Source organism: Formica exsecta, unplaced genomic scaffold (assembly GCF_003651465.1).
Source record: "Formica exsecta isolate Colony F162 unplaced genomic scaffold, ASM365146v1 scaffold2, whole genome shotgun sequence".
In the NCBI taxonomy this organism is placed as follows: Eukaryota; Metazoa; Arthropoda; class Insecta; order Hymenoptera; family Formicidae; genus Formica; species Formica exsecta.
The window spans coordinates 3,698,791-3,711,828 of NW_021849297.1; positions in this window are offsets into that span (position 1 = coordinate 3,698,791).

Genomic DNA, 13,038 nt, shown 5'->3' on the forward strand with positions numbered 1-13,038 from the left:
AGAAACTTTTTGTTTGGTATTAAATTATCTTTCAAATGAGATCAAAAATATTGTAGTTCGCTCCATAGGTTTTGGAATAACCGTCAATAGCCGAAAAACACTTTTCGGTACATTGGAAATTGGTTATAAACTGGTTTATTCCAAAACCTATGGAGCGAACTACAATCATTTTAATCTCATTTGAAAGAACAAAAAGTACTGAAACAAAAGTTGTAGAGCATAAAATTATTTCTCGAATGAGATCAAAGTTATTGTATAACAAATGTTATTGTATATTCATTTATATAATACAAAATATGCAATATCTTTAATGCAATAGGTATATATTACATCTCATAAAGTCTTTTGAAATAATAAAATCATAACTCAGTAGTCTTGCTAAATAAAATATAATTTGAGTCTCTGACTTACGTAAGTCATTTTTAATTTTTTAATCTAACGATACTTTTATCGGTACATTCTTTTTAGTGAGTGCTGATGTGTTTATATATTTTAACAAGTGTTAAAATAGTTCTTCTTTTATAAAACGCGTCTTCGCACATTTATAATAGTGACTCTCGCAAACTTCGGACTTTCGACGCCACTGTGACAGTGACATGCGTGAATTCACCGATAACTCCATATAGCGACGCAGCTGCGATATTTGCATAAAACGTATCGAGAAAAGACGCATACTTTCCTTGATATTTGTAAACATGTAAAAAATAACCGTGATTTCAGAGATCAAAGTTATTGTATATTCATTTATATAATACAAAATGTGCAATATCTTTAATGCAATAGGTATATATTACATCTCATAAAATCTTTTGAAATAATAAAATCATAACTCAGTAGTCTTGCTAAATAAAATATAATTTGAGTCTCTGACTTACGTAAGTCATTTTTAATTTTTTAATCTAACGATACTTTTATCGGTACATTCTTTTTAGTGAGTGCTGATGTGTTTATATATTTTAACAAGTGTTAAAATAGTTCTTCTTTTATAAAACGCGTCTTCGCACATTTATAATAGTGACTCTCGCAAACTTCGGACTTTCGACGCCACTGTGACAGTGACATGCGTGAATTCACCGATAACTCCATATAGCGACGCAGCTGCGATATTTGCATAAAACGTATCGAGGCACATGCACCAGAGCGCAGTAGCATTTATCGTTTCGGTGTGTATGCGAGCGGTGGACGAAACACGACGAACGTTTTTGCCGGGTTAGGCGTTGCGCACCACCAATCCTGAATTTCGCGCACGGCTTTCGTGCCATTAATTCGAGATTTTGGCGGCGATTAGCAGCAGTTCCGACCCGCCCGATATGTTTCTCTTCTGTCCCTCGCGTGATGCAACATTCTGCCAGTCGCGCAGACAAACCCCCCTGTGCAACAACGCGAAGAAGTATCGCGTTCATGTATAAATAAGCTCGTTCTCCGTTTTAGGTGTAATTAAAGTTGTTGGTAATCGTCTAGTTGTTTCTGCATTTGTAGCTATTCATATTACATGTAGTTGTTATCATCTGTCGTAACTTATTACTTAGTATAATTCAATTATTTTCTTCTCGATAATTCAAGTCAATTTAGTAATGCGATACAACTGAATTAATGTAAAAGAAAATGATTCTACAAATTTTAAGATTCTAGAAACTTTTCCGGGGAAAGTTCTTTTATTTTTTAATAAAATGTAGAATCTTTTAAAATTTGAATATTTTCATTATTCCCTGTTAAGAACGATTTAATTGTAATATAATCGTGGATAGAATTGAAATTTGAAGAAAATACTCCTCTCATCAATTTCCTAAAATTACATCACCATTGTATTGTAAAATACAATTAACGGAATGGGTTTCTAAATATAACGCGAAATATTACATTTAGGCAAAATAATGGAGAGTGAAGCAGAACTAATTTGGAATATATAAACCGTTTCATCTCTGATATAAAAGTTATTCAATTTGAGAGGAATGAAAATTCGCGTTTATAGTCGAATTTAGTGACTGTATTAAACAATATTTTATTACACTTTGTAAAACATATTTCCAGAGCGATATTAAAAAAAATACATATTAAAGAAAATAAGGCAAACATGTTGAAAAAAAAAAAAAAAATACAGAACGTTTTAATTATACAAGTTTAAATATAATAAAATGCACGCATTCTACATAAATTATTCATTTAAATCTGAGAATATTAATTTGTCATATTTTCAAAATTTTTGACTCCGTTATTATTAATATCAATATAATAATTCTTGTTTATATTATTATGTAATATAATCTGCTTGACTGATATTTGCTTGCTTGCTAGCGATCTAATTACCGTATCGATTGTTTCAGAGGATTATAATTACGCAGATGTAGAGTTCGGATACAGGTTATATTTTTTTGTCTGGTCATAATTATCTTCTCACGCTCGATTGAAATTCATAATTAAACTGTTAGATATACACTTGACATAACTTGTTGCCCTACTGCTTTGCGTTGAAGATTAATTGAAGATCTTGATAGATTAATTACTTTATTATTCATTTTTTATATGATGTAAAAGATATAAAAAATTGTTTCAATTTTGCTATCAACTATTTTCCACTTTTTAAATAGTTTTACATCTTAATCATCTACAACAGCGCAATAGCTATATATTATATTTACGATACTTATACTTACAATTTATTATCATTCACACATGCCTTCTTTTCAGGGAATTAAAAATTATTTGTTAATATTTCAATCTCTATAATAGACATTTTATAAAATATTTATAGCAACATAATAAAAATTTATACTTAACAAAATAATGAATTGGATCTCAGCACAATGAATTATGCTTTGTTGGTACAAACATAATTAACGTCCTTGCATAGCTATATAGTCCTCTTCGAAGAGACGGAATAATAAGCGGGAGCGATTCTCTCGGGTGACGTATTTCATAGTTAGTACGTCACGATAAGAAACAATGAAATACGACGGCTGATCATAAAATACGAGAATCCTTTGTCGCATCTCTTGCGAAGATTCATGATTGTAATACGCGATACGTCGGAATTATTTCCAGGGGGAATTAATTAAAGAGCTAAATAAATACACAATTAGTATCGTGGAGATCAATATATTAATTGTAGTAAGACAAATTTTATCAAAATAACAGCAGACTAAGCGATTTTTTTAAATAATCTAAAAATCTATACGCCAAATGTGCCATATTTACGGCGGCTTACAACTCGCTTATATAATGTCACATAGAATCTTGATACACATAAATTGCAGAGTAATATACCTTATGAATACCTTATTAAAATTATGTTGCTCAAAACTTGTATACAGTGGTGCATTTAAATTTCTTGTAGCGCTGCCAAGCCGTAAAAAATGAACGAGGAAAGTAAAACGAGATTGTTGCAAAAATAGTTCATCTAAATCTGATGCTGAATGTGTTATTTTTTGTATATATTTATTGCAGAAAGACTATGAAATTTATTTCCAGGCAATTGATACTTTAGGCAAAATTATTTTCATGCTAATACCTTCTAAAGCGACAGCGCAATTCAGAAATAGTCGAAGTTATCTCAAGATAGAATACAATAGTAAAAGCTGATTTAATTGCAGTGTCATTAAGTACAGATGGTAGTGTGGTTAATCTAATTACAACGATTAAGAGACTTGTTCCAGCGAGCCCAATATTCACATTCGAATTACTTCGGTAATTTTAAGTTCCCTGCGTTTGTATATAACTAACATTTTGAAACAATGTTACTAATGAAAAAAAAAGTAAAATTTGAGGGAAAATATATTACGTTTATTTCTTTTTATTAAAGTAATAAATGTTCAATTGCGTATTCCTCTCTAAAAAAGGCATGTTATTGACGTTATTGTCTCTTTTCCGCGATGTTGATTGATTATCTTGACGCTGCACTGTGCATTATTTTATATCAATAAAAACCTGTCATAGCGACGCATTTGACAGTTCAAATATTAAGTATGTGTGTAATTTTAATTTAATTGGTTTTGAAAAAAAACGAAGAGCTAGAGTTAATATGTAAGCAATTATATATATATATACACACACACACATACACATAAAATAAATGGTGCACATACAACGCGCGCCTGTGTTCTAGTATAGTATAACAAGTGTTCTAGTAGAGCAATAAATTGTTTTATCACAAATCGAATTTAAGTAACATTAACATTATAAAAGTATTGTAATAATGTATACATTATCACTCTCTATTTGTACAATTTATCCGTGTTGTAAAAAAAAAATTTATGTATACTTCATTAAAGGTATATTTTATAAAACTTCATTTAATGTACACTTCATTAGATTAGAAAACGTATTGTACATTGAATGCGTCTTCTGTCATTCTGCAACAAATATTTATCGTAGCACAATTCGCGTAATTGCGCTCATATTGACACGGTAGCCATAATTGTTAACTCAAACTCAATTTACCGAGGCTCTTGACCGTGTTATCGCGTTTCACGCGGACCATCATACGAAGGAGGAAATGAAAGCTGCGAGAATTGCATTCCACTGTTAACTGAATTGCATGCCGCGAAATTTTGTATCGGATCGCTTTCTATCTCTCTATCTCCTCTCTCTCTTTCTCTTGGAAAGTAGATTCGTGTACTATTGCGAACTGGGACGGCAATACACATTCATGTCGTCAGTCCCTCTGATTTATCGGTGTACCTCGAACCAGCCCCCTCGCTACATACGACGATGGTCCCCTTGGCGATGGATATAACGCAAATCCTCTCCGCCGATTTCTGGTAACGGGGAAAAGGGACGACAGTAGATTTCCTCACGTTCGTCCGTTATTGACCATGCAAATAAGGATCGACTATAATAGGTATCGTTGATACGCGGGTAAACAGATCTATCCCATTCCTCGAATGCGCGCTCGCGCCGCGAGATTGCATATATATACGCGAATCAATTGTCGACGTGGATTTCCAGAGTATTGCGTATTATACATATACCTCGCGAATATACGTACAGGAATGTGATAGCGGTTAATAATACGAGACCTATCGAATGATCGAGATTTGACATGCTTGATTAAATCTCACAAATTTTATCGGAAATTGTCGGAGAATGTTTTCCTTATTTTCGAAGAAAAATAACACGTTTCCACAAAATATATTTAACAATCGTTTAATAATTAAATATTTTTTGTTATTAAACTCGTTTCAAATTGCATTTCATTATTTTCAGTTCTTGCGAAAGATATCTGTGACATGTGATTAAGTCATATATGTATCTATAAAGAAAATTTATAACGTTGTACATGTGCAAAGGATCAATTATAAATGTGAACCTTTCTTAATTAGCGTTTGTGTGTAACCGCGATTTGTATAATGGTAGCTTGCATTGTTGTGTGTAAGGATCGTTAATTACAAAGCTTCAAGTTAGAGCTTAATGACGCTTAAACGTCAATACAAGCATACTCACACGTAAACTTCGCAACCCTATTCTAATTCGCATTGTCACGCATAGAAACCAGTAGGTCGATCGTTAATTTAGCTTTTAATTAAACGCGTCATTTATTCATGTATCGGTATGCGACACATATTTCGAATGCTAATGGTGTATAACTCGATGCATTCGATCTGTTATTCGGTTAAGCAATTATATAATTAGTTCATAAGTTAATAAAATTTGCAAATTTTTAAAAAGCAAGATACGATCCTATATAATTTGTTTCCATAATTTTTTTTTTATTAATTGCTCCAGTAATCTATGCTTGAATTCATAAAAATATGTAGTTTATAAATATAAACGCGGCGTTATTTATACTATGATATACACATATATATATTTTTCTCGATGGATTTAGAGTTTGTGATGAAAGCTTTTTTGTGACGAAGAAACCGATGCGGCAATTCCGGTAGATTCTACGTGGAATTGGAAAGGGATGACGTATGCCGTATTACGGCGTCATTTGTCAAGGGTTTGGCAAGACGCCAAAACCAGAACCGTGTGCATCTGACCCCCAAGTGCAACAAGTATAATTAGGGAAAGCAGAACTTACGCGAACTGACCTGCGCACAGTCGAGTTCGTGTAATCGATATACGACGAACGACGCGCGTACCAAAATTCCGCTGACCAGAATCAAAGGAACCGCTTGTTTCCGTCCATCCAACCGTTGTCGAAGCGAACTAAGTTGAAATCGGATTATCCGGGTACGCTATCATTTGAGCACGATTTAATTAATCTCGTAAATTGCAATCTATGAATAACAATATAAATATAAAATTTGCAAAATAAGAAAATGTAGCATTTTTCATTAAATTTATTTATTTAATTAATTTATTGAATTCAAGATTAACAGAAATTTTATTAAATATGTAACGCGCATATATTATAATTATTTAATATCATTTATACGCAAATTAATTATAATTATTTAATATTACTTATTTTATACAGTTATTATTTAATTCGAGTATAATTTGTAATTTTAGTGTAAATCGCATGTGAAAAGAAATCGCGCATAAGAAAAATAATAGTGTAATTCCAAGTTCGGTACGATATAGAAATTGTTAGTATTGTTTAGTAATGAGAGAGTATCAGCTGGTAATAATATACAGAGAGTAGCCGGGAAACGTTTTAATATTTATCGAATCAGCGGAATGAATAAAATAATTATTTCGCAGTCTGCATATTAACGTCGGATGCAAGCGGGCATTAATAAATATAATAATAACTAAATTCGAAATAGAGATGCCTTCTACGACGTGCGCGCGCGACACGATGAATAGGCAAGAGTTCTCCCGCCTATATGTATTATTTTCCATATAATTTTCTCGATAGATTTCGAATTTGTGATGAAAGCTTTTTTGTGACGAAGAAACCGATGCGGCAATTCCGGTAGATTCTACGTGGAATTGGAAAGGGATGACGTATGCCGTATTACGGCGTCATTTGTCAAGGGTTTGGCAAGACGCCAAAACCAGAACCGTGTGCATCTGACCCCCAAGTGCAACAAGTATAATTAGGGAAAGCAGAACTTACGCGAACTGACCTGCGCACAGTCGAGTTCGTGTAATCGATATACGACGAACGACGCGCGTACCAAAATTCCGCTGACCAGAATCAAAGGAACCGCTTGTTTCCGTCCATCCAACCGTTGTCGAAGCGAACTAAGTTGAAATCGGATTATCCGGGTACGCTATCATTTGAGCACGATTTAATTAATCTCGTAAATTGCAATCTATGAATAACAATATAAATATAAAATTTGCAAAATAAGAAAATGTAGCATTTTTCATTAAATTTATTTATTTAATTAATTTATTGAATTCAAGATTAACAGAAATTTTATTAAATATGTAACGCGCATATATTATAATTATTTAATATCATTTGTACGCAAATTAATTATAATTATTTATATTACTTATTTTATATAGTTATTATTTTATTCAAGTATAATTTGTAATTTTAGTGTAAATCGCATGTGAAAAGAAATCGCGCATAAGAAAAATAATAGTGTAATTCCAAGTTCGGTACGATATAGAAATTGTTAGTATTGTTTAGTAATGAGAGAGTATCAGCTGGTAATAATATACAGAGAGTAGCCGGGAAACGTTTTAATATTTATCGAATCAGCGGAATGAATAAAATAATTATTTCGCAGTCTGCATATTAACGTCGGATGCAAGCGGGCATTAATAAATATAATAATAACTAAATTCGAAATAGAGATGCCTTCTACGACGTGCGCGCGCGACACGATGAATAGGCAAGAGTTCTCCCGCCTATATGTATTATTTTCCATATAACCTGGTAACGTTATGCGTGCGCGCACATATGTACGCGGCATAAATTACACGGACGTTATATGCGCGATTTTACCGCGCTGCCGTGAAACCTGCATATTGCGAATTATTCGTGATTCGCGCTTGTATAGCATCAGAGCGAAATGGCAGGAGAACAAAAAAAAAAAAGAAATACACCGAAATGTGTGCGCAGAAAAAAATATGACGGTAAATAATTCATTTCTTTACCCGATAGCACCTTAGTACCGCCATCAATTTCACCTGATTAATATGTTACATATATCACAATCTTCTTATTGCTACAAATACACTTCACTTACGTTACAGAATTATAATAATTGTATATAATTATAGGATTATTGAAAAAGACGAGAGATAGCAAAGTTATCAGGCGGTATTTTATGTCATATGCAATATGTATCGTTATACCAGGATATTCGATTATACTGGCAATATTTCGCCACGATCGGGAGGCATTAATTGGGAATGAAATACAAGCGTCGCATGCGAAGAGTTGCGTGGATTTATCGTCAGCCAAGTTTCTAGACCCGTATTTATCATAGGAACGTCGCAGCCGCCCACGCGTCGATTGTACCTCCTGCACATCCTCTCTTAGTGAATCTCATTACCTAAACGCGTCGGCCAATGGCGGGCGAGTGTCATATAAATTTGCAACACAATATCACTTTATCATTGCATGACATCCACGATATGAATTATGGAATGAGGCGCACGTCAGACTTTGTAGCGTAAGCCGCCGCGCCGGTGGCTACAACATATCCGAGCAGAAAGTGATATCAACGAGAATGATGCTCGTTCAGGTGTAGCAGCTTACGGAATTATAATGCGCCGCAATGCGCGCACGGCAATCCGCCTCGAAGCGTATTCCGGTATATTAAATTACTCCGCTAACAATAAGGATAACAGAGACGCTAACAGTATGCGTAGGAATGTTTACGGTACATAATGACCAATATTACGAAATAATAGATGCTTCGTAAGATGCATTTTCCGAAATAACAAACGCCAAGAGAAAATCTTCGCAAAGCTAGCAGTCCATTTTTAGAATTTTGATGCAAGTTTGTGATATAGAGTTCCGTCCCTTCCTCAAAAAGTTTTAGAGCTCCTAGTGCGTTTCAAAAGCTCTAGACCTTTGTTTCGCATATAACACAGAAAATGGAAAAGTTCTCTCGTAACATGAAATTTCTATTGTGTTTTTACGCGAAAGAAAAAACGTGTCATACGTATAAAGTTTATTATTGTCGCGATCTTTTCTCTCCTTATATTTGTGTTTATTTTCTCACATATGCAACGAGTAAACGGAGCTTTTATATAATACGGGCTTAAAAGCATTTTTAATTATACGATCATTAATATATCAAGCAATTGTCGGATAAAAATATAATAGTGGCGCGGGAAAGTCATTCCGTAAAATTGGCCGGAAGAGTTGACTCTTTTTCCGTTATTTCACGACTGACATTAGGCGCATCGTTGCAGCTATTTTGGTAAAATTATGTTGGCCAATTTTAAGTTAATTTGCGATATATTTTTTCATTCGGCATTGCCTTGGATGGTAGACGAGACTTCGTTAACCGATGGCATTTTGCAATTGTGATGACCGGAAAGGGTAAACGATTTTATACCGTAGTTCGTGCCGCGTAATAATAAAAAGCGGAATTATTTTGCAATTCACCGCGTTCGTCGAGTTAATTAATGTATCCTCCCGTTCCCCGCGGAGAGAGGCCGTTTCTACCTCTACCTTTCCCTTTTCCTCCTTCCCTTCCACGACTCCAACGGTGCCGTCGAGTGAATTCGAAACTCGAAATAAAAAATTCAAGTCGCGTCGATTACTATCGGAGTGCAGAATCGCGGCTTGTGCAAAAATAATCCCGGGCCACGAACGGTTCCCACTTTTACGGGATAATTTATAAAATGTACGCCAACACTGTACACATCATGTACCGGGTATAATTTCCCTTGCTTCGTGTGTACATATTGCATTAGCATCGTTTGAATGCTTTCCTTAAATAGATATATTTAAAATAAATTTATTGTGTCTAGATATATTTTTTTATAATTAAATATTTTGTTATTATATATTTTTTTAGATAATTATTTTCGATAATTCTTTGTTAAAAAAAAACGGCAATATAATATTTTATCAGAATCCGCTCCCATACTTACATAATATCAATAAGAGATAATCGTAATGTATTGATTATTAATTCATATTGTTCATTATCATAATATACGTGTATACTGATTTAATTAATAAAGTATACAATATAAATAAATATAAATTTACTATAATATTAAAGAGTTCTAATCGTATTAAAGAGTTAATATATGTAAACTTGTTAGAAGAATTAATTGGAAAAGTTATTTTTTCAGAATTATTTAGAAAACAAACAAATATATTATTTCTTGTGTTAGAAACGCACGTCAGACATCAATTTCCAAGCTTCAAACATCTCTCTGTCAAACCTGTTGATATTTTCTTTGATTACGTAATATCTGGATATGATGCGTCTGTTCTGAAAAAAGCATGTGTAGAGAAGCAGAGAAGGCATTCATAACGTCGGTATACATGTACCTATATGCACGCACGCGACACAATGAGGCGCTTCCGTGGTGCGTATATCGATTTTGACGTAGGTATTCTGGTCAGGCCAATTTCATTTACAAATCATATGTCCGTGCGCGCGGCGGTTTTCCATGACACCGCGAATATGATTATGCGCGCACGGACATTAACAAAAACAATATATCGGCGTACATACATATGCTGTACAATCTGATTTTAGTAACAATAATCGTAAATGAATGCTTATATGGCGAATGCGGACGACGTGGTACGATCGGTAATCGTATAAAATCTGGCAAGTGGCATGGATTTATGGAATTGCGTGCAAGCAATAATAATTAAAAGGACGTTAAAACACGAAGCATTCGAATTTGCGGCGCCGAAAAAAAAAGTCGGCTCGCTAAGAGATCGACGCTTATCGATACTGTCGTGATAGAAAAGCCTAGGAGGTCGTGCGCGCTCGAACGCGCAAACTGCATAACTGGATAAGGCCGATCCGATAGGTTTTGTACAAGCAAGCTTTGATTGATGATAAAAGAGTTTATTGACTTGCGCTGGGCGCAGATACAATATTTTTTTTGTCTGAATACGGAGTTTGATTGATAGTACGCGCGCGCTTTGTCGCTGATATCAGCCACGATGATAAGAGCTTTTTGGACGCGAACAGTGAAATTGTGTAAAGTTATATAAATTGTTCTTTCTTTTTATATATATATTTTTTTATATTATACATATATTAAAAAGGTGCTTTCTTGCAATGTGTAAATTATAATATATTTACATTAGATATTGTTTTATAAATAAAATGTATTTGTTATGTTTTACATACATTGTTATTAAAATCGTGAACCGGTAGTAATATTATATGTATAATTAGTTACGAGTTTCACCGAATCTCTATTCAATAACATTTCATCAAGAAAATATAAATATATATTAAAGGAAAATTTAAAATTTTGCCCCAAGATTATGTATTACACATTCGATATTCTTCATGTAATCTCTCTGGATTTAATTTTGTTCGATCGCACATCATTAAAAGTATTGCAAAAACATTTGCGCTTTGCATCTCGTAAACAAATATTCAAACAGTACATACTCGCATCCATTAAGCGAATTTTCCCTCACCGTGTAATTAAAGCTAACATTTACACTTCTCTGTGAAATTTAACCGTCAAATTTAAAATAGTCAGAAATTCGAGTAAGCTTTATATGATACTATTGGATATAACAACTAATAATTACGCAATAATATTCATTAAAATACAAAGATATATTTATAATAATATACAAAGTTTATTTGATATCTTTTTTGTATGTGTGCATGCGTGCGTGCGTGTGTGCGTGTGTGTGTGTGTGTGACAATAAATATTCTAGAAATATAAAAATTTTGATAAAAGACATACTAATAACTAACTAATAATCACAATCTGAAAATTTCAATTTAGAAAAGATTATTTGTATACTATCAATTTTTTGGAAAATGGTTATTTATTTTTTATTTGACAATATTAATTTTATTTAATATTGTTTACCGATTATTATTTAACAATATTTAAAGTTACGGTCGCGTGGAATTTATCCGACGAAATTAACGCATGCTCCTACTAATAAAGCGATATATTATATTCGCACATAATACAATAGTCACCCAATATTTTTCTCAATAGTCTCGATACTATCTAGTTACTCGCAGGCGATATTTAATTTCTTAATAATTTTTATTAATGGTGACTTTAATTAGAGCTAAAGTCACTTGGGTTCTCTTGAACTGTCATACGTTCATACTATTAATATACAATATAACGTATTTACGTATAATATGATAATAGATATTTGATGCTTTCATCGGCGCAGTCCGATATTATACATATTTATTTTCAAAAACTTAAAATCGTCTACGATGCTCGATCGCGATTGAATTTGCACCACAAGCATCCCGACGTGACCGCACGCTATACATTATTAAACCTCTCAACTTGCAATTCCTTTAGAGCACTGTGGTCCGATTCCGGGATTCCGAGTTTGTACACACGGGGTTAGAAATACCTTAACGCGTGAATTTGCATGCGTTGAGGCATATTGGGCGCGCGTGTTTCGTCTCTAAATATTTGTACATTCATGACTCCCTGTTTAGTTATTCAAGAAACCATAATTCTATCTCAAAGCAAAATAAAATTATTGTTTAAAAAATTATTTCTTGTTATTATTATTAATTTTGTCATTGCATTATTACTTTCTTATTAAAATATTCTTATTTATTAATATATTATTATTATTAATGAAAATATTATTTCTCGAATAATCAACAGTTACATAATGTGCAAATATTTAGAGACAAATTTTCAGCTTCAAATATTCAGACACGCGTTATTATAGATTCCATACGTGTAATAGTACTATATATAATATATTGCATACATATAGTAATTTTTATTATTAATTTTTAACATATATTCTATATATATATATATATGTACAATACGCATTAGAAAATTTTATAAAAGCTTCTCTGTGTCAAATTTTTATCAAATATTTCTATATATTAATTTGTATATTTGTCGCAAGAAAATAAAAGTTTCTTTATTTCTCAAACAGGATACAATAATATTAATTAATAACTGAATATAACTTTTGATCGCCAGACGAAAATCTGACTAAGAAACGCAGTAAATGTTCAAATG